Source organism: Geotrypetes seraphini, chromosome 7 (assembly GCF_902459505.1).
Source record: "Geotrypetes seraphini chromosome 7, aGeoSer1.1, whole genome shotgun sequence".
Classification (NCBI taxonomy): Eukaryota; Metazoa; Chordata; class Amphibia; order Gymnophiona; family Dermophiidae; genus Geotrypetes; species Geotrypetes seraphini.
Window position 1 is genome coordinate 167,891,485 of NC_047090.1, and position 24,096 is coordinate 167,915,580.

General features: G+C 39.8%; 1 pseudogene; it reads right to left on the minus strand.

Annotated features, from left to right (window-relative positions):
* Positions 1-1,136: 1,136 nt before the first annotated feature.
* On the minus strand, positions 1,137-22,760 carry LOC117364253 (annotated as a pseudogene).
* Between the last annotated feature and the right edge of the window lie 1,336 nt (positions 22,761-24,096).

Here is a 24,096-nt window from a genome sequence, read left to right on the forward strand (position 1 = left end):
GGACAATTGCGTGCGGAGAAAGGAGCTCAGACACATGCGCGCAGGAAGTCAGCGCAATGGATTAAAAGTTAAATTTAAAGCGCTCTGAAGGTGTGTGACACTTTACTTAGAAGTGTTGGCACTGCCGTTTGGGGGCTTGTGGGGAACCCACCCCCCATTACAGAGAAAGTGTAATTTTTCCCTGTTTTAGGGAAAAATTACAGTTTTCTCTCTAAGTGTGTGTGTGTGTGGAGGGAGTTCCCCCCCAACGGCAGCACCAACACTTCTAAGTAAAGTAGGGGGGTTCCCCCACACATACACCCTCAGAGCGCTTTACAGTTAACTTTTAATCCGGTGTGCTGATGTCCTGCACGCATTTTTCTGAGCGCGATTGTCTGGCGCTCTTTAGTCCCGTCACCCACTAAATACTAAGGTGAAGAAATTGTGTAGTCCTTTTATTATTTTCCTATCCTCCCTGAGCACTTTTTAAGCCTTTAGTTGTGCAGTGCTCCAACCGACTTCCTCACCAACTTTTGCTTTCAATATAGGGTCACGTACATTATAGATTGATTAAGAACTCCCATGAAAACAGTCAGAGTAATGCACAAAGACACTTTTCCCAGTTGCCGTAATCTTTTCATTCCACTCCTTTTCTCTCTCAGGGTGAAAGTCAGCTCAACATCAAACAATCAAATGAAGAGTGGGAAAGTAGCTACTGAGATTATTTTAGGATATTTCTAAGTTCTCAATAGCTTCCAGAGTCTCTTTTCCCTCATAAATAGGAACAGAAGCAAGGCAGATTAGAATACGTGAGTACATATGCAAATGAGTTCTACTGGGCATTTTAGGCTTTGGCAATTAATGTTCTAATGGCTCTCATGAGTCTGCCACTCTGTTCCTTCACAGCAAAGACTATTCAAGTTCCTTTAAAAGAAATTTGCATGGCAAAATTTCCCAAACTTTCCTTTCTGGGAAACTGCTCTTTAATGTTCAGTTGCCTCTTTATGCAATTCTTGAACTATGAGGGAACACTGAAAAGTTCTCAGCTCAACCAACAAAGTTGGGGCAGTCTCCATTGAGAGCTATGCTCTTAGTCCAGCAATTTTCCACTTTTTTTTTTTGTTCCATGGGGGTTTTTTTAAATGATTTTTTTCTGTTTATTTCTGAGCTAGATATTCTATGGACAGGATTTGACATCGTACAGATTCTTGTACCGGAGGTTCATATCCATCAGTACGTTCCACCTTAGCATCTGGGTTTTCCGGTACCTCCACCTTCTTCATGCAATTCCATCAGTTTGCCCAATTCAAACTTGGGCTTCTTCAATATCTTCACCTTGCGCACAAACACATCGTAAAGAGGATATATGGACTGGCAGGCCTTCTTAATATCTTTGCCAATGCTGTCTGGAATCAGCTTATTCATCACTTCTTTCAAGTCATTTGTCTGTACTTCCCGAGTCATGATTTCCGTCATTTTCTTGTGTATCTGACAGACTTGCTGGTGCTGAGCATAGGAGGTCTTGCGGATCTGGTTGTTGCGCTTCTTGGTGAACCCAACACAGAAGAGACAGAGCAAGTAACCATCTGTGGTCTTCACATCCACATGAGCTTCAATCATGGTCTGCCATTTCTTTACCATTGAGCACATTTTGTCCTAGGTGAGATCCATTCCATGAAAGTTTGTCAGACAGTTCTTGCCTTGCACATCCTTGGTAATGAGCTTGACGGAATGAAAAAAGTGGAAACTCGCTGAACTAACTGTATAGCCCTCAATGGAGACTGCCCGAACTTTGTTGGTTGGGCTGAGAACCTTTTAGCAGCCCCCTCATAATTATGTATCTAGTGCTTAAAGGCTGACTGGCCTTTCCTCCAATGCAGCTTTAGGCAGCCCAGTTTCCAATAGCCCCTCCCCTCAGAATAGTCAAAAGCAAGAAAATATTCACAGACTATCCTCCCCCATTGCGCAGTGAAGACAAAACCAAAATTGAAAATAATCGGTAAAATAGTTCAGCAGCCTACACCCCTTAGGAATTTGCCACTTTGCCACTTCCTAACAGTTCTTTTTTCCCCCCAAACTGTGAGTTGTTTCCACCTTCCTGGGCTCTATTTTCAAAGGCTCTTTAGCAACTTGCTTCTTGGCTTACCCAGGTGTATATGATCCCCTCCCCTCGCACACATACACACCCTTCAGTTGGCTTTGGCAAACTTATATGGCTCCAGAGGAGCTAATATCTGTCCTCCCTTTCCACTGTGATTGGATTGATATCCTCCACATTGATATCCTCCACATTTAAAATTCTACTTCTCGCTCACAAGATCAAATATTCCATCCTTCATAAACATCTGATCCCCTGTACTGCTACCCATACATTATGTTCAATTTATCAAGACCTGTTAGTAATCCCGTCCACTAGAGAAATTTTCTACGATTCTACCAGCAAAGCTATTTTTTCTGTGATGGCACCCTTGCTCTGCAATGCTCTTCCTCTTCACATCAAATAAGAGCTCTCTCTAAAATTACTCCGGACGCATTTAATATCTAATTCTTAAGCCTCTATCTCCCAGAAAGATTCCACTCAGGCTCCCCCTCCTCCCCCAATGCTTCTTTTGACATGAGACCCACCCCAGTGTATTACCCTACCCCCTCCTTATTTTAATATTTTTCTTTTTATCTCGATGCATTTTTTTACCACCTATTGTTTTTCCTCCTCCTGTCCTGTTAGTCTTGTGACCCCCCTCATCACTGCAAATTGTATTAGTTGTATGTGGAAATCATTTACTTTTTTTTTTATATGTCATTTTAATTCTTGCAAAACGTCTAGATAAAATTATTGATAGACGGTATAACAAAATTATAATAAACTTGAAACCTGAACTCAATACTTGACGATATTCTAGGAGTCTGTTTGAGCATTCCCCTCCCCCAGCTGTCACATCTCCTAAGCTACCTGGGTTTTAGGGTGATGGGTACTAGCTGCTCACCACAATGCAAACATAAGAAGTTGTCTCCACTGGGTCAGACCAGAGGTCCATCGCGCTTTATTCCGATAGTACTTTTGCCTTTTTCTTTTTGCTAAATCTATGGTATACTATACAACAGATTGCAGTTATTTTAATATATTTTCTGTAATTGTTTCATCACTCGTTGATGTTATACTGTTATAAGATACTAAGAAAAAACATAATAAAATTATTTGGTACAACAAAAAAGTTTGAAAAAGTTTTAGCATCAGTTCTTGCTTCTACAACAAGTTTCTTTTCAGTGTCTTTCATGTCCTGCTTAATTCTTTTACATCTACCTTGTCAGTGCTTGTGCTTATCTTTGTTTTTTCATTAGTGTTAAGTAGTCACTTTGTTGCTGCTGACAGAGACTGCCAACTGGTCACTCAGGTGTCTCTGGTCTCTTCCAGCCACTTGGGTCTCTTTCAGTCACTCAGGTCCCTTCTGGTCACCACCAGTCATTTTCTGTTATTTGGGTCTCTTCTAATCACCACAGGTCACTCCTGGTCAATTTAACTCTCCTAGTACATTGGTATCCATGGACCCCCCTGGTCACCAGTCAATTTGGGTTTCAGTTACTAGGAGTTATGTGGGTGGGTGCCAGCATGCATGCCCTCCCCCCAAAGGTTACTCTTAGAAGTTCCTGTTTACTGGACCTCTCCCTCACTTATTTTTCTGGTCTCCAGGTCTTGTTTGCAAGCTTCTGTTTCTCTTGGGGTGAGATCTGTTCCGACTTGACTCAACATGCAAATGAGCTTGCTTCATTTGGCCTGCTGGGAAAAGCCTATACCCAGCTGGTTTTAGCATAGGGCTTCTCCATGCAGCTTTCTCTCAGTGGTGATTGGGGTGATAGTGATTCCACCCAATCACAATTAGAGTCTGCTATCCATTTTCTAAAGACTTTTATTTGGCTTTCAAAACCTCTAACGCTCCACAATTAAACCATGTTGATTGTTCTGTGACTCATTTTTCTCTTTCTTAAAATGTTTTCATCTTTACTTTCATTGTTTATCATTACAGTGACCAGAAACAGCAAGCAGAAGCAGAAGAAAAAAAAAAATTATTGAATAAAATTTGTTTCCAGTCCACATCACTGAGCACAAAAGGCAATATTTATAAGGCAGGTAACAAAAATATTTGGATTAAACTAATGTAACTTCAATGGTCTACTCATTATTTCTTTAAGAATATTTTCTAAATGTATAGGTTCCACAAAATTATATTGAGTACCTTTCAGACAGACCAGACACTTAAAAGGAAGTTTTAAAAAGAATACATCTCCCAGCTCCAATACTCAAGGTTAGACCAAGGAAAACCTTCCTAAGCATTTGAGTTTGCCTGGCTCTCACTGGTCCATTTAAACTGAGGAAGAGTCCTCCACCTATAGCCTTGCCAGCAAGGGGTGCTGTTTCACTATCACATATTCAATAGTTAGGAACAGGCAAGCTTTGCAGGACTCCAGGGAACCTGCTTGTCCTTAGTGACTGAACATAACATAATATTGAAGCGCCGCCCCCTACTGGCTGCAATGCAGTTGAAGAACTCCTGCTAAGCTTACATAGAGCAGTGCTGGCCACATCAGGAAACACATTAATTTTTTTTTTTAACCACAAACTGGTACTCGTATCATAGGAAAAAAACAATTTCACAATAGATCTTTTGTGGTTCGCTGAAAAATCGCAAGAGTTGAATGTGTCTATATTATTCTAATGTAATTCCAAATATGCTGAAATATCCAGGGTAGGGTGAGTAGCAAGAGATTCAAAAAAACATGCTATTTCCATTCGCAGATACAGTCAAACCTCGGTTTGCGAGTAACGCGGTTTGTGAGTGTTTTGCAAGACGAGCAAAACATTTATGCAAATCGTGACTTGCAAAACGAGCATTGACTCGATTTGCGAGTCCCCCTGCCCATGAACCAGCATCGCCCCCCCCCCCCCCGCAAACACCCCCCCCCCCCCCCGCGAACCGGCATTGCCCCCCCTCGCGAACACCCGTCCCCCCCCCCATGAACCAGCATCCCCCGCCCGCCCAAACTAAAGGTTTACCCCCAATCTGACACCAGCACACAGCACCAACCCACAGGAGGTGCCGGTGCCCGAAGATCCTTCCTTTTCCCGGACTGGGCCTTGAGCATCTGCGCATGCTCAAGGCCTTCTGGCTCTCGTTCTCTCCGAGAATCTCCTGTAGCTCTAACCACTGCACCACTTGCACACTTTGCTTGCCTTTAGAAACAAAATTCCAAGCACTTTTCTGCTGTGCTCTTAGATGATTAGAACTGCATTATACTACAAGCAAATTGTACCAAACAAATCTGCTTGAATTTTTGGATTGGGCAATCAGAGAATTGGATCGAGGACGTGCACTAGATGTAATTTACTTGGATTTCAGGAAAACCTTTGACATGGTACCTTATAGGAGGCTCTTGAAAAAACTTGACAGGCTGAAATTAGGGCCCAGAGTGGTGAACTGGATTAGAAATTGGTTGACGGATGGAGTGCCTCGAGGATCAGTGCTGGGGCCAGTTCTGTTCGATGTATGTGCGAGTGACATTGCCAAAGGATTAGAAGCTAAGGGCTCCTTTTACAAAAGTGTGCAAGCCGCTACCACCTCCTTTTAAGCAGGTGGTAATTTTTCAGCTAGTGCGCATCATAGCGTGTGCTAATCCTGTGCGTGCGCTAAAAACACTAATGCACCTTTGTAAAAGGAGCCCTAAGGCTTTGCCATTTTTGTTGATAATATCAACATTTGTAACAGAGAAGACACACCAGAGGGACTGGAAAACATAAAAAAGGATCTGCAAAAGTTAGAAAAATGGTCTAATTAAACAGTGGTTCCCAACCCTGTCCTGGAGGACCACCAGGCCAATCGGGTTTTCAGGATAGCCCTAATGAATTTGCATGAGAGAGATTTGCATATAATGGAAGTGAGAGGCATGCAAATCTGCTCCATGCATATTCATTAGGGCTATCCTGAAAGCCCGATTGGCCTGGTGGTCCTCCAGGACAGGGTTGGGAACCACTGGTCTAATATTTGGCAACTAAAATTCAGTGCAAAGCGATGCACTTGGGGAGTAGAAATCCCGAGGGAGCTTTATGTCAGATGGAGAGAGGGACCTTGGGGTAATAGTGTCTGAGGATCTGATGGCAATGAAACGGTGTGACAAAACGGTGACTGTAGCCAGAAAGATGCTAGGCTATACAGAGAGAGTCAACACCAGCAGAAGAAAGGAAGTATTGAGATCCCTGTACAAATTGTTAGTGAGGCCCCCACTTGGAGTATTGTGTTCAGTTTTGGAGGCCATATCTGTCTAAGGATATAAGATGACTTGAAATGGTCCAAAAGAAGGCAACAAAAATGGTGGGGAGTTTGCACCAAACAGCGTGCAAGGAGAGACTGGAACACCTGAATATGTTTACTCTAGAGCAGTGGTCCCCAACCCTGTCCTGGAGGACCACCAGACCAATCGGGTTTTCAGGCTAGCCCTACATGCCTGTCACTTCCATTATATATAAATCTCTCTCATGCATATTCATTAGGGCTAGCCTGAAAACCCGATTGGCCTGGTGGTCCTCCAGGACAGGGTTGGGGGACCACTGCTCTAGAGGAGAGGAGGGACGGAGGAGATATGACACAGATGTTTAAACACTTGAAAGGCAATAATAGAGAACCAAATCTTTTCCAGATAAGTAAAAGTGGGAAAACTAGAGGGCATAAATTGAGGTTGCGGGGTTGTAGACTTAGGAGTAATGTTAAGGAATTATTTTCTATGGAGAGGGCGGTTGATGCCTGGAATGCCCACCAGAAAGAGGCGGCGGAAATGAAAACAGTGACAAAAAAGTGTGGGATGAACACAGATCTCTAATTAGAAAATTAAGTATAAATTGAAGAACTAAGGTCAGTACTGAGCAATTCAGTTGAGGATGGGCTAGGGAGGGCTTCGACAAGAACTCCAGTAATTTGGAACACAAGGACAGTCTGTATCTCACAAATGACGAGATAGTTTGGATAGGCTGGAATGAGTTTTGATGGCAACTCCAGTAGTTGGAATCTAAGTGCAGTGCCGGGTGGACTTCTACAGTCTGTTGCCCAGATCTATCAAGGAAAAGACATAATTAGTAAATTTAAAAGTCTTCTAAAAAGCTGGCTTTTTAAGGACGCTTTTAACTGAATCATTTCAGAGGATACTTTACAGCGGACTTATAATAATAATAATTTTATTTCTTCTATACCGCCAAAGCCATAGTAGTTTGAGGCGGTTTACAATGAAGAAGGACTGGACAATCAGCGAAAATGGTACAATGGTAATCAGAGAAAATAGGTACCAGAGAAAGTGGTACAAACAGAGAAAATTAAGTGGGTTACTTTCCCTACCTCTTGTTTCATTACCTAACTCTTTCTATTTGTTTACGAATTGTATTTAATCCTTTAATTTTTTTCCCCCTCCCTATTTCACATATATTGTTTGGTACTAACTGTTTAGTTTAATTATTATGACTTTTTTCGGGGGGGGGGGGGTTTAACCCAATTTTATAACTAAGTGTAAATCGCATTGGATTTGGATTTTGCGATCAAATCAAATATTTTAAATAAACTTGATAATTTAATCATGAATTTATGACGCATGCAACTATCGGGCAGACTGGATGGATTGTTCAGGTCTTTATCTGCTATCGTTTACTATGTTAGCATTTTGTTTTTCCCAAATAAGCATTGCCTGATGCAATACTGATTTTAGTCAGGCAAGACCTCGGTTTATCATTCCAATGAAAAAAAAAAGTGATGCTATATCACAATATAGACATGAAGGGGGAGCAGAACGATGTTATCAGAGACAAGAAAAGGGCTTCAAGGGTGATGCAATGAGTGTGTGGCGTGAATACGAATACATTATCCATAGCTGTATCTAAAGCATCTCTCGCCAGAAACATTTTGTAGGCAAGTGTATGGGTTGTTGAACTGGAATATAGGTCAATCAAATGCATGCAGCATTTTTTTTTAGAGCATAATCATTTTGCAGAAACTGTATGATTTCCTGTTATGACTGTGGGCTTTGTTACAGTACCTATAGCTTCCATCTGGGGAGGGGGGCAAGGGGTGAGGGCCGATTGGATCAATCTCTCTGTCATGCTCAAGATAAATACAGGGTACATATATAGAGAATGTTATGATTGAATGATTTTACTGTAGGTTGGGTTTTTTTTTTTTTTTAAGCATAGGACTTAATGTTACTAACTTCTAAGCTATCTCCTTGGGCAAAATGTGATGCCACCAGAGGAACTTAGATAAGATCAGACAAACTCTGTTCCCCCACCCTCCTGTTTTGGTTTGGTTTTTTTTTCCTACTTTCTTCTAAGTTTTGCAAAGTAGCCACAAATGTTTTGCTGAATTCTAAATAGGCTTCAAGTGTACGCAGGAAGAATGTAGCGGTCGCCTAGCAACTCCTGCACTAGTCTTTTATTTTGGTCCAAGAAATAAAGCGTGCGGGTCCAGGCTTACTAGCTATGGCCATATGGATTGAAAAGAAAAAAAAAAGTTGGTTCGTTGTGTACATCATTACGACCTACTCCTCCGTTTGTGTCATCCAGTCTCTAAATTTGCCAGAGAGAACAAAAACAAAATACCGAGATGCACTAGGACACAAGAAAATATCTTCCTTGTCTCCAGTTGGTAATGTTCCCTCTTGACACGTTTCTTGCGGCACAGGCACAATTTTACAAAGTTGAAAGACCACAATGATGTCAGAGGGAAAGCCAGCGCAAGCAACAGGCTGGAGAAGCTACTCACGCTGGTAAAGATAGCATAGAATGTTGCTACTCTTTGGGTTTTTGCCAGGTACTAGTGACCTGGATTGGCCACCATGAGGATGGGCTACTGGGCTTGATGGACCATTGGTCTGACCCAGTAAGGCTATTCTTATGTTCTTACATGAACCAAGTATAGGACAATCAAGTCATTGTAACATCACTGATGAGGTTGGCTCTGAGGCATTGGTGGGACGAGCATTATGACATCACAATCTCAGCTCTCATTGGGGTATGAGAATCTTGCTATTCTCTGAGAAGCTGGAATGTTGCTACTCTTTGGGTTTTGACCAGGTACTAGTGACCTGGATTGGCCACCGTGAGAAAGGGCTACTGGGTTTGATGGACCATTGGTCTGACCAAATAAGGCTATACTTATGTTCTTATGATCATCTCTGTCTTTAGTATACTGTAGAGCAGGGATGTATTAACCAAAATGGCTACCCACACTACCTACCTCCTGATGATGAGAGGAGAGAGAAAATAGAAACATTTAAATACCCACATGGCATAAACACACGTCTCTTTCAATTGAAAGGAAACTTCAGAGTGAGAGGGCATGGGATGAAGTTATGAGGTGATAGACTCGGGAGTAATTTCAGGAAATGCTTTTTTTTACAGAAAAGGTGGTAGATGCGTGGAATACTCTCCCAGTAGAAGTGGTGGAGGCAAAGACCGTGTCTGAATTCAAGAGAACGTGGGACAGGCACGTGGGATCTCTTAGGGAGAATAGGACATAGTAGATGCTACGGATGGGCAGACTGGATGGGTCATTTGGCCTTTATCTCCATTATGTTTCTGTGCTACTCAATTACGCTGCAACTTTTGATGTTCCTACATCCATTAGTCTGGTTTCCAGTAAACATGCAACGGATGCATTGTGCCTTTTTAATGCTGTAACAATCTTGCTACGCTTCATTGGTGATACCCCCAACATTCCAGAATGTGATATGCTTTACAGAAATACTCATGTCACTCCCAAAATATCAAGTTCTGTGTAGTGAGCCATCTGTAAGTTAAAGTCAGGTCACCCAGCTTCCACCCTGGCTTCCTTTGCCATTGTACACTTTATTTTCACCAAATAAGAATGGGACTATTTTAATCCAAATTTATCCAAGGTTTGAACAGTTTTAACTATATTCCCCCCCCCCCCTCTTTTACTGAGGTGCTCTCACCGTTTAGCACGCGCTAAACGCTAAGGCGTCCACAGACTAGCATGCACGCATTAGCGTTTAGTGTGTGCTAAATCGATTACCGCGCCCTACTCGGTTAGCACGCCTTAGTGAAAGAGGGCCTATGTCTTGTCAGTCAGTTAGGTTATTTTTTGTAAATGACCCCTTTTCTTTTAAAATGTGCCTTTATTTTTAATATTTTACTACTTTAGTACTGTAAACCGACCAGATATCTGATGATGGTCGGTATATCAATCACAGAATAAACTTGGAAACTAAACTTGGAAACTTAGGCCCTCTTTTACTAAGGTGCGCTAATCGATTTAGTGTGTGCTATACGCTAAGGCGTGCATGTTAGTCTATGGATGTGTTAGCGTTTAGCGCGCACTAATTTGATTAGCACACCTTAGTAAAAGAGGGGGTTAATAATTGTCGGTCGGTAGATTAAGTGGGCAAAAGGGCATATATGGTATAAGAAGTTTGTCTACAAATTGTGGCACTTTTGATAATAGTGTTTTAAATGATAGCAATATTATTTTATATGTAATCCTAATTCACTCACTGATCATCTCTCATCTCGACTACTGCAACTCTTTGTATCATGGAATTACTTAAAAGGAAAAACATCGACTGCAGCTTATCCAAAACACTACCATCAAACTTATCTATAAAGCAAGGAAATACGACCACGTCAATCCTCTTCTCCGAGAAACGCATTGGCTACCAATCTCACATCGCACAACATATAAAATCAAGTTTCAAGTTTATTAAAATTTTGATATAAACGCAATATCAAATATTTTCAATGCGTATAACAATAAAAAAATTTGGGGGGTAGGACAACATAAAACAATTAAACAGGCAAACATACAATCAATGTACACAATTAATAAGTGATTCATAAGGAAAAAGGATTGAACTACAATTATTAAAGAAAGTAAGAACATTTAAGGAAAAACAACATCAGGAGGGTAATTAAAAATGTTTTACAATAAAACAAGGTCTAAAAATGAAAGGGAAAAGTTGTGACCTATAAATAGATCTGGTTAGATATAAATATTTGAGTCCGAGATTGTTGATAAAAGAGTTATCCTGTTTATGACTCGAATGCATCTTTGTATAGGTGGCTTTTTAATGTGCTTTTAAATTTTTCTAAAGAAGTTTCTCCACGCAGATAAATTGGTAACTTGTTCCATAGCTGGGGTGCTATGATTGAAAAAGTTGTAGCTCTTCTGTTCCCTATTATTTTCACAGACAGGATAGTCAGCAAATGGTGATCTGTTGATCTTAGAGATCTGGCTGGAGAATATGGTATCAAATGACGATGTAAAAATATTGGTGTGTTGGTTAGTTGAGTTTTGAAGGTTAACAGTGCCAATTTTATAGATTATTCTATGTGAAATTGGTAGCCAGTGTGCTTTTTGTAACAGGGGAGTGACATGATCGTATTTTTTGGAGTTAGTAATAATTTTTATTGCAGTATTTTGTATAATTTATAACCTTCTTATTTCTTTCTGAGATATGCCATGGTATAATGTATCGCAGTAATCCAGCCTGGAAATAACCAAGGAACGAATCAGAACATTAAGAGCTTTGGGTTCTAAGACTTTGGCTAAGGATCTAATGAGACGTAGTTTATAAAAACAGTTTTTAACTACGGAGCTAATCTGATAATGGAAGGATGATTCATGGTCCAATAATACTCCCAGTATTTTTGTCATGGTTACTTTATCTAGTGGAAAATTGTCCAAGAGTATTTGTGATAAAAATGTAAGATCCTTTTACCATGGGAAAAACATCATTGAAGATTTAGATGGATTCAGGGCCAACATGTTGTCTTTTAGCCATAGACTAATTTGTTTTAGCTTATTGTTTATATTTGTTATCTCATTAGAGTCCGCAATATTTAATGGATATAAAAGCTAGGCAAAAGCGGAGAATCCAATCGATTGACTTAAAGTGAGAAGAGGTGCTAAAAAGATATGGAATAGAAGAGGGGACAGAATTGAGCCTTGAGGGACACCATAAGAGTTTGTATAGCTCTTTGATGATGAATTGTTGAAGATAACTTTAGCTGACCTATCTTGAAAGTATGTTTTAAACCAATTTAGAACTTGGTCAGAAATACCAATGGAAGACAGTCTCTTAATAAGTAAATGATGGTCGATGGTATCAAATGCTGCTGATAAATCAAGTGAAATCAAAAGTACAGATTTGTGGTGATCTAAATGATATTGAATGTTAGTTGTAAGGCCTATCATAGAGTGTTCTGTTGAATGATTGGATCTGAAACCAGTCTGATTGGGATGAAGTGTATGAGTTTTTTTCAATAAAGTTGCTTACATGATTGAAAACAACTTTTTCTATTAGTTTAGTGATAAATGGTAAATTGGCGATAGGTCGGTAATTTCATTCAATTGATATTGAATCTTTAGAATTTTTTATTATTGGACAAATGATTGCTTCTTTCCATTCTTTTGGTATAAATCCTGTGGTTAAACTATTTTCAATCATTGTCTGAATGAAAGGACCAATGAAGGAAAAGAAACGTTTTATAAAAAAGGGAAAAATTGAGTTAAAGCCTGCGCCTTTGACGTTGATACTTTGTAACAAATGTTTAAGGACCTCTAGGGTAGGTATTTGAAAATTTGGTACATTTTGAAATAGATAAAGTTTGTGTTCATTCCATGTCTATATCAGAATTGCTTTTTGAACCAATGCTATCTCTAATTTTATTGACTTTGTCTACAAAATAATTTGCTAGATTTTGTGCTATTGGTCTATCTTCTAGTTCAGGGTTTTCAATTATTTTGGGGGCTGTAAGATTTTTTTAAAATAGCAAAGAGGGCAGAAGAGTTTTTAACACTTTCAATTTTTTTAGAATAATATGTTGTTTTTGCTAAGTTTATTTTAGTTTTATAATATAGCAGTTGTTCTTTATATTTATTTAAATTCTCTCTTGATTTAGTTCGTCTCCATTTCTGTTCTAAAGCCCTAAGTTGTTTCTAATTAGAGTGAGTTCTTCTGTAAAACCAAGGGTTTCTTATTTTCTTTTGACTAATGTTTTTGTGCATAATGGAGCTAAATTTTCCATTAGTTTTTCTGTTGCAATGGATCAAGCTTTGATTTGTTCATTTATTGGTAAAAGGTAAAAATCTTCTATTTTTAGGTCAAATGAAGCGATAATTTAGGAAAGTTCAATTTTATTGTAATCTCGATAGGTGATTGATTTAGAAACAAAACTCAGGGTAATCAGAGAGTGGTCTGACCCTGGAACAGAGGTAATTTTTTTTTTTTTTTTTTTAATTTTCTTTTATTAAGAAAAGAAGAATACAAAGAAGTAAACCACAATCTGAGTACAAAGAACCAGGAACAAATCAAAACACCAGACTAGAGGGTCTACCGCGTGGTTTCTGCGCGGAAACAAAAGATACTCAGCAAATGCCAAGAATAACCCACCCCCCCAAACCACCCCCCAACCCCACCCCTCACCCCCCAAGCACTCCAGTGTCAGAAATTCAGAAGGGCACTTCGGGCCCGGAGACAAATTGTCCCAGACCGGAGCCCAAACCGCTCGGAATTTCCTCCATTGACCAGGGCCACTCTTTTTAGTATCCAAATATTCATACTTCAGCAAAATAAACACAGAGGTAATTTTAAGATTTGAAAAAGCTTCTTTAAGAGATGCAGAAGTAAGAATCATATCTAATGTGTGACCAGCAGAATGAGTTGGCTTTTTGATTAAAGTGGTAAAATTTAGATTTGAGATTAATTCTAAAATTTCTTCTGTAAAAGGATTACATATGTCTAAGTGCACGTTAAAATCACCAAGCGGTATGACATTATTTGATAATGAATTAAAATCAAATAATAGTGCTTGTAATGAATCAAAGGTGTCACGTCTCATTGGTGGAGGAATATATGCTCGTCTTCAAAATAAAACTTACACGCTCTCTAGCTTTTCTCAATAAATACATCATTCCCTCCTCCTGATCTAGGGCCCTGAGATCAGCCGATCAGAACTTATTGACCGTTCCTCCGATCAAAGAGCCCTATTAGACCAGAAACACAATCTTCTTTGCCATAGGCCTTGCACTCTGAAATGCCATGCCACCTCATCTCTGCCATGAAAATGCTCTTGATAAATTCAAAGCCAATCTCAAAATCTTTTTGTTCCAAGATGCTTACCAAAGCACAAGGCAAAATCCTTTCTCCAACTGCAGCATACTTTTCATGAAAACCACTTCAATGAAGCGACCCCCCCCCTTTTCCTTACTGGTTTTTTTCCTCTCCCCTCTTACCTCCCCTTTCTTTTATTCTTTACGATGTAATTATTAACCTTCCCCACCCCAAACTCCTCTCTTATCTATTTATGTCAATGTCTTTGTCTCAATTTTGCCTTTACCCCGCTTTTCTTTTCTTTTTTTTTTTTATCTTATATTTTTAGTATTGTAAACCGACCAGATATATGTAGATGGTTAGTACATCAAATTATAAATAAACTTGGAGCCAGTGTGTCTTTTCAAGGAGTGGTGTTACAAGAGTGCATCCTTTTGCTAAAAAAAAAAGAAAAAAAGGAACATTGTTTCAGCAAATGTGTGCACTCTTGTGAAAGAACGTGCACTATTGGTGACAGGAAAAAAAAATCTAAAACGTAGTGGGGAGGGGTCTTATTATTCAGCTTAAAATGCCATTAGCATTTCCAAAGTCATGTCAAACAAATGCACATCTCTGGAGGGTAGCTGCAGAGAGCTACAAAGCAGTTAAAGTTACAAAAATATACTATAATCTATTATATAATATATATTTTGATTAGTTTGTTTCAGTTTCCGGACAATGCATCTGGCATCCAGCTGGAGCTGAAAGTGACAGCCCTTATGTCTCCACCCACACAACTCCCACAGCAAATATAAATTTTAAAAGTACAAAAAAAAAATCATATAGACATACGTAATTATTCCTATACAGGGGCTGAGGTAGTCACAGCGACAGCCATTTTTGCACAAGACAGACTTCTAAAGTATTTTCCAAGGAAGGTTGATGGAATGAAAAAAAATAAAAATAAAAAAAACTTGCAATTAGTTCTATGTATGTAAAAAAAAAAAACTTCCTACCTGATGTATATATCTTTCAAAGGGGAGTAAGGAAAATGGCTAAATTGACCCAATTACAACTGATTAAGCTGATATATAAAAAGGTGCAGTGACTGCGCAAGGTTAAAAATGGGCTAATGAAAATTTATGAAGGACAAGGCTAACTGAGGACTCTCAAACATCATTTCCACTATGGAATACTTTTTCTTCAATATGGGAGCAGAGTGCACACATGAGGGACTGCATGTACCCCTGGTATATCTCACTGGCATCATTAGCAATAAATTCAGAGTGGGGCAAGAAGAAAAATAAGAGCAAAAGAATAGCCTTACTGGATCAGACTGATGGTCCATCTAGCCCAGGGGTGTCCAATGTCGGTCCTCGAGGGCCGCAATCCAGTCGGGTTTTCAGGATTTCCCCAATGAATATGCATGAGATCTATGTGCATGCACTGCTTTCAATGCATATTCATTGGGGAAATCCTGAAAACCCGACTGGATTGCGGCCCTCGAGGACCGACATTGGACACCCCTGATCTAGCCCAATAGCCAATCCAGGTCACTAGTACCTGGTCAAAACCCAAGGAGTAGCAACATTCCATACAGAATCTCAAAGAACAGCAAAATTCCGGAATCCCAACTAGTAGCAACATTCCATGCAGAATCCCCAAAGAGTAGCAACATTCCATGCTACCGATCTAGGGCAAGCAGTGGCTTCCCCTATGTCTTTCTCAATAACAGACTATGGAGTTTTCCTGCAGGATCTCTTAGAGCAGGGGTGTCAAAGTCCCTCCTCGAGGGCCGCAATCCAGTCGGGTTTTCAGGATTTCCTCAATGAACATGCATGAGATGTATTTGCATGCACTGCTTTCATTGTATGTTAATAGATCTCGTGTATATTCATTGGGGAAATCCTGAAAATGCGACTGGATTGCGGCCCTCGAGGAAGGACTTTGACACCCCTGTCTTAGAGAGAGAAAGAGATAATGGTTATTGCAGATGGGCAGACTAGATGGGCCATTATGGCCTTTATTTGCCATCATGTTTCTATGTTTCTATGATATCGTCTAAACCTTTCTTAAAACCAGCTACGCTATCCGCTCTTACCACAACCTCTGGCAACGCGTTCCAGAGCTTAACTATTGTCTGAGTGAAAAAATATTTCCTCCTATTGGTTTTAAAAGTATTTCCCTGTCACTTTATCGAGTGTGCCCCAGTCTTTGTAATTTTTGACGGAGTGAAAAATCGATCCACTTGTACCCGTTCTACTCCACTCAGGATTTTTGTAGACTTCAATCGTATCTCCCCCTCAGCCGTCTCTTTTCCAAATTTGGGACCTTTTGAAGCAAGAAGAGGGAAATGCACACAATTACACAAAATCATGTGATAAACAGCACTTCCTTAGGAACAAGATCCATGGTGAGGCCCCACCTGGAATACTGTGTGCAATTCTGGAGGCCGCATTATCGCAAGGATGTGCTGAGACTGGAGTCGGTCCAGAGAATGGCCACCCGGATGGTCTCGGGACTCAAAGATCTCCCGTACGAAGAACGGTTAGATAAATTACAGCTATACTCGCTCGAGGAGCGCAGAGAGAGGGGAGACATGATCGAGACGTTCAAGTATCTCACGGGCCGCATTGAGGCAGAGGAAGATATCTTCTTTTTCAAGGGTCCCACGGCAACAAGAGGGCATCCGTGGAAAATCAGGGGCGGGAAACTGCGAGGTGACACCAGGAAATTCTTTTTTACTGAAAGGGTGGTTGATCGCTGGAATAGTCTTCCACTTCAGGTGATTGAGGCCAGTAGCGTGCCTGATTTTAAGGCCAAATGGGATCGACACGTGGGATGTATTCACAGGGCAAAGGTAGGGGAGGGTCATTAGGGTGGGCAGACTGGATGGGCCGTGGCCCTTATCTGACGTCTATTTCTATGTTTCTATGTTTCTAAGGATAGTTAGCATTTCTTGCACGGAGAGAGCTATTTCTTATATTTATTAGCATTTAAATTCACAGTATTCTTTCAACAGTTTAGACTGGACAATATGTATGTGGAAGCCACACTATAATACAGGTTATTGTCTTAATGTGACCTGACAACTTCCCCCCCTTGCATAAAATAGGACCTGTGCTAAAATAGCACAGGTTGGGGGGGAAGAGCTGGCTTAACAAAAGCCCACATTGATAACTTTCTTCCTCAGTGTGAAGAGTTTCAGTCTCTGATAAACAGTTGCTGTTGTGATGTCATAATACCTCATTCCGCCAAGGCCTAAGAGCCAATGTCATTAGCGATGTCACAATGGTTCAATTGCCCTATACTTGGCTCATTTTATTACATATGGTAAGAGGCTCAGAGACTCCAGAGCTCCAATGGCTTTGTTTATTAAGGGCTCCCTTTACAATGCTGCAGCAATCACTACGATGCCCAAAGGGATTTAATGGGCGTAGGAGTGTTTGCCAGGTGGCTTTGTAAAGAGGATGGAACTTGTATACTGCTACCATGACCAATCTTCTATACTTCCTTGTAAATATAAAGGGTAAAAAACATTAGCTGTCAAAGAGAAGAAAACTATGCATACATTCCAAAAATATCTTCTTTATAGACGCAAAGCAGTGAGAAAAAAACAGACTTAGCTTCACCCCATGTGGCTCCTTCTTGTCAATCACATAATTAAATCACCACTACATTCTGCTGGAATTCAGTTGTCCATTTTCAACCTGACAAGGAGTCCCTGTTTCACTACAAGCTGCTTCAGGGGTTCCAAACCCACTATCCTTCACAAAATGGCACTGGCAACAACAGACGCCGTTAAAGAATTACTTCATATCAGATTCAAATTCCACCTCCTCCACAAATCGACCAATCAAGATGCAGCTAGCATTACCTCAGAAGAACCCGCCCATTCACTATGTACATTGAGACCACTAGGATGTACTGACTTCAACATGAATATCTAGTGCTGCTCCCTCTGCCGCAGAAACTGGTGCCAGTCTCCTTTCCTTAATGATCATATACATTGTTCCAAAATTAAAAAGCACAATGATGAAAAATCATGTTGAAACTTCAAACAATGAGACACCAGAGGCTCTTCCATTTTCTGTGTATTCACATAAGAACAGTGTTCCAACAATTGCGTCTTAAAAGAACGTGACGTTTGTCCCACATAGATCAGTAAACAAGGGCATTGAATCAAATAAATCACCCCTTCTGATTGACATGTATGAGGAGCCGCTGAAAGGTTCTCAGCCCAACCAAGAAGAGAATGATTGTAGAGCCTTGAAGCTTACAAGATGTTCCACACTTTTCTTGACACTTTTAAAAATGAAAAGTGTCAAGAAAAGTGTGGAATAAGTTGTAAGCTTCAAGGCTCTACAATCATTCTCTTCTTGGTTGGGCTGAGATCCTATCAGCGGCCCCTCGTACTGTGATGTCATAATGCCTCATTCCACCAATGCCTAAGTGCTACCTCATCGGTGATGTCACAATAGCTTAGTTTCCCTATATTAGTGTCCATTTACTTAGATGCATTGGCCTCATTGAAACGAAGTATCAAGAAAAGTTTTTCATAACTTGTAAGTTTCATGGCTCCACATCATTCTCTTCTTGGTTGGGCTGAGATCCTTTCAGTAGCCCCTCATAGTGTGGCTTATTAATAGAAAGACCTTCCATGTCCTAGGATGTATATAATCTTGCATCTCTATCATCACAGGGCACATCACACATCTTCTACAGGAGAAGTATATTTATACAAAGGGAATATCCAGTGCCTCTGGTTTCTAAGGCAAGTAAAAAAAAGCCTTTTACAATCCAAGAGATGAATTACTAGATTATTATGAGCGAACTCAAGAAGATAATGCTCTCCCCTTTGTATCAAAGTTCACAAGACTGTCTAGACAGATTCAACGGGTGATACGTTCCCATTCAGCACTGCTGAAAATACATCCATGTCTGGCAGAGATGAGATTACTTTTTTGCTTATGGATGCAATAATAATCTGTGTGATCATTTATGTCCTAATGTTTTGAGAACTGAGAGCTTAATGAGAGAGGAAGTTAAATGTGATCACTTTATGGAAGATGAGTAAACCTGAAATCTTTTGGTGGCCTTCAGAGCTTTCTCGTATTCACACCGCAGGCCTTTACACGATTAAAGGTTGAAGACCACTGACATATAGCTATGTGGATAAAGTTAGAACAGTAAAAGGACTGTCCTCACCTAACCCACATAACTAGCCAGAAAGTGCTTGAGTATCGCTGCTATCCGCAGAGCTAGTGCCAGTCATTGCTGAATGCAAATATCGCTACAGCTTCTGCGCCGAATGGTAATTTTAAAAAAAAGCAATGGCTGGCATGTAAAGCACATGCCGATCGTGGTGTTTGAATATTGACCTATTTTTCTTTTTACCCAGAGCAGAGTTGCACTAGGTTCCTCAGTGCAAGAGTTTAGGGCTGGCTGCAGCAGAATTCAAGACCAGAACTCAAGATGCCACCGTAGGGATGACAAAAGGCAGGCATGAACACACTGACAGTGTGGGTTGCTGAAAACGATAAGCACACTAGCCCTATCTTTCACGAGTTTTCTTTCCCCTGACAGAAATCAGCAGGGTTAGAATAAACTGCATAAGATATCAGCTCCTCAGGAAAGAACATGAAAAAGGCCTTCTATCACTTAATGAAAAATAGCTTCTTTTTTGGACTGAACTTCATAGGCCGCAATCAAGCCGTGGCACCCCCTCCTTGACGTGCAATAGAGGCAAATCAAGTCGGCATCTATTAATAATATTTCTCTTGCTCTTTTCATTTCTCTGCATGTCCTACCACTGTCAGGCCCCATGATGGAGCAGCGCCTTTATCTCGTCCGAGTCTGGTCTGTCAGGGTGATAAACAATTCTAACAAGAATCAGAATAAAGATCTTCCCAGTAGACTTGGTGAGATAGAGGCTTTTCTCATTTTCTCGACGGCAAAAAAAATTTAATCTAGCGGCTCGACTTTTCAAGCGTCACATTCAAAGAGATGCAAATTTGTCAGAGCTGAGACCCTGGCTGACTCTCGGCACTGTGTGAATGTCAAAGTGGGGAGGGGGGTGGGGGATTCAAAGCCTTTGACATCTATGCCTTTTTAGGACTATGTGCTGCAAAAATAAAAAATAATAAGAAAAAGAAAAATAAAGAGAAAAAAAAAAAACATCCCTCCCCAAAAGCTATGTAGTTTGTGTTTCAATTATTTCCATACATTTCCTTGTGAAATGAAAGAATGCCACTGGGAAGGTAAAGGAGGGGAAAAACCCACAGAAAAATATAAATAGGTCTACTTGGATTTAAACATTCCATTTTTTTTTAAAGTCATAAGTTATTATTAATTATCTTGTTTGCGAAATGAGAATGGCTGTCATCTGAATATGCATCTCCTTTATTCTTTTTTTGCTTCAGAGTAAATCATCTGATCGATGCCGATTCTCTGCCACTTTAATTTTTATTTCGTCAAGGTATGAAAATGAGTGGAACTACAGAAGCACAAGATCATTCACTTGGGGGCCAAAAGATGGGATACTGCTTTCCTGATTGTATCGCATGGAATGACCTGTGCTTTTGAGTATAAGGAATTCTAACGAGGAGGAAAAAAAAAAAAAAATCCAGTTAAACCATGAACAGACAACAGTGACTATGATCTCTCTCTCTCTCTCTCTCTCTCATTTTCTGTGTGTGCATTTTGAAAGCAAGAGTATCTAGATATATTAAATATTGCAACATTAATCTGTACTTCTAAGATAATACTGTTTCCATGATTAGAGCCCCTAGTGATTATTGGATAAATGTGCAGGTCAGTGTTAAAAGAAATTATATGGTTGGTGGCATTCATAGTCTAGAGATGCTTTAAAAAAGATTAACGACACTTATGTACTCTACTTTGGCTGTATCTTTTTTTTAGAGGACCTAAAACAGCTTAAAAAGGTCTACCATGCCGAGGCATCTTGCTGTAACTGGCAAATGTGCACATGCTAACTGTGCATAAAAACATTTTTCTTATTTTTCTTTTGAGGGTTTGTGTCGGGAGTAGAGAGTAGCTAACCAGCAATCACAGGGTCTGGTTAGCGCACAGATAGTATCGAGGTGGAAGATGATATCTTCTTTCTCAGGGGACCCTCTGCCACTAGAGGGCATACGCTCAAACTCAGGGGCGGGAAATTTCATGGCGACATCAGGAAGTATTTCTTCACAGAAAGAGTGGTTGACCGTTGGAATGAGCTTCCAGCGCAGGTGATCGAGGCCAGCAGCGTGCTGGACTTTAAGAATAAATGGGATGCCTATGTGGGATCCCTACGAGGGTCGAACTGAAACATCGGTCGCTAGGTATAGACTTAAGAGGATGGGTCAGCAGACTTGATGGGATGATCGAGACCTGCATCATGTTGGACTTTAAGAATAAATGGGACTTTAAGAATAAATGAGATGCCTATAGGGGATCCCTAAGAGGGTCAATCTGAATAAATAGTCACTAGGTATAGACTTAAGAGGAAGGGTCAGTAGGGTGGGCAGACTTGATGGGCTATAGCCCTTTTCTGCCGTCATCTTCTATGTTTCTATGAGCCTTTAGACCCAGGGTCTATAAATGGTGCCTGAAATTAGAGGGCAAATTCTATAAGAAGCGCCCAAAAGTTAGGCGCCAATATAGGCACCGTTCAGCGCGATTCAGGTAAAATCGGGTGCTGTTTAGTGAATCACGCTGAGCGGCACCTGTTTTGGAGGCGCCCATTAAATAGGCCAGCTCTAGGCGCAACTGAAAGTTAGGCGCCCATGCGAGCGCTTAAGCACGCTTAAGAGCAGTGATTCTGTAAGAAGGCGCCTAACACGTAGCCGCGCCCACGCTTAACATGCGTCGCGCCTATTTTTTTTTTAAGTCCGCCTAAATTGTTAGAGGCGCCTTGTTACAGAATCGCGCTTTCGTGATAGGAATTTGGGCCCAGGTGCCTCAATCAGTAAAGTGCTGCCGATTTTGGACCCCTGTTATCGAGCGGCGTTAGGGATTTTTATCACCGGCTGCTGTGGTAAAAGCTCTGACACTCATAGGAATTCTATGAGCATCAAATTTTTTTTTTTTTTTAATCTTTATTGATTTTTAATCTAAAACAGTGCCAAACAAATAAAAGAACAATATATCTACATACAATGCACTATTATCTATACAGGTAATACATATATCATTCAAGATTTCATAGAATTAATATCATAATATACCATATAATATAAATAAATATAATATAAATGAAGAATAAAGTTACCTAAATGTCACCATCAAAATTTATTTCCCTCCCTCCAACCCCCCTCCCCCCATGGATGTGTAAAGGTAAATGAACAGAAAGAAATATAAAATAAATAAACATTATTATAAATCCACAAAATTAGATAATGGGCTTCAAACTTTTACTGCAGCAGCTGGCAATGAAAACCCTAATGCATGTTCTATTCTGTTTTTGCAATTTAAAGACACATATACTGTATTATCTTTTAGTCTATATTTGTCATCTGAGATCATAATATCCAACTGGTATGTAGGTGCGGATTTTAGGAACTGCATGTCACGCTAGTCACACTATGGCTTTTCACCTGGTCTTTGTGCACCATGGCATTTTTAGTTTCTTGTAAACAGTACCTTGTATCACCTACTTCATTTATCAGCATATCTCCAACCTTATATTTGATCACCTCACTCATACTTAAGTTCTTTAAACATAATTTATTACAGGCTGTCATAACCACCCTGGCTACTCTTACCCCCCTCTTTTACTAAGGTGCGCTAACCGATTAGCGCATGCTAATTGATTTAGTGCGCACTAAACTCTGTGGTGAGATATTAAAGTGACGTTAGGGCTACCTAAACAGAATGGATAAGTGGCTGAAGATTGTGCAAGGGTGTTATGTTGCAATAATGTACATGTTATTTATATAAGTGACTAAGCTCCTTTTTCTAAGGTGCGCTAACCAATTAGTGAGTGCTAATTGATTTAGTACGCTAATGCATGCGTTAGTCTATGGATGTGTTAGAGTTTAGCGTGCGTTAATCGAATTAGCGCGTGCTAAACATTAACACGTCCATAGACTAATGCACGCTTTAGCGTTTAGCGCGCAATAAATCAATTAGCGCACACTAATTGGTTAGCGCACCTTAGAAAAAGAAGGGGTTAGTCACTTATATAAATAGCATGTACATTATTGCACCATAACACTCTTGCACAATCTTCAGCCACTTAGCCATTCTGTTTAGGTAGCCCTAACGTCACTTTAATATCTCACAACAGCACCTGTCAAAATAACATAATTATATAACATAATAAAATATGCATAAAATATTTCTAGGCCCCCTGAGGAAGATGTGTCCGCTGAAACACAGACCGTGTTGGAATTGTTAGGATCAATGATAAAAACGAGTGGAATTGTCCAATAATAAAAGGTGCAATAAATAAAGATGTCTTTCAACTCATCTGGACAAATAGGTCATCCTTTATTCTTCCAAAAATACTCGACCCGACATGTACATGTTTCGGCCCTACGGCCTGCGTCAGGAGTCTATAGGTAATGTATAAAATCATATAAACACATCTATAAACATATAAACACTATAATCATATACACAATACAATATATATATATATATATATAAACAATACAAAACTTATACTTTAATAAGCCGATACATAAATTTAAAAATATATATAAAAATATATTTGATATTAGTTATTATATATTTTTAAATTTATGTATTGGCTTATTAAAGTATAAGTTTTGTATTGTTTTTAAAGTAACCTGTATATGCAAATTGGCTGTTTTCTATTTTTATTTCTAATGTTTTTAACATTTTGAATGTGCTTTATGTTTTTGTTATTATATATTTTATGATTATAGTGTTTATATGTTTATAGATGTGTTTATATGATTTTATACATTACCTATAGACGCCTGACGCAGGCCGTAGGGCCGAAACATGTACATGTCGGGTCGAGTATTTTTGGAAGAATAAAGGATGACCTATTTGTCCAGATGAGTTGAAAGA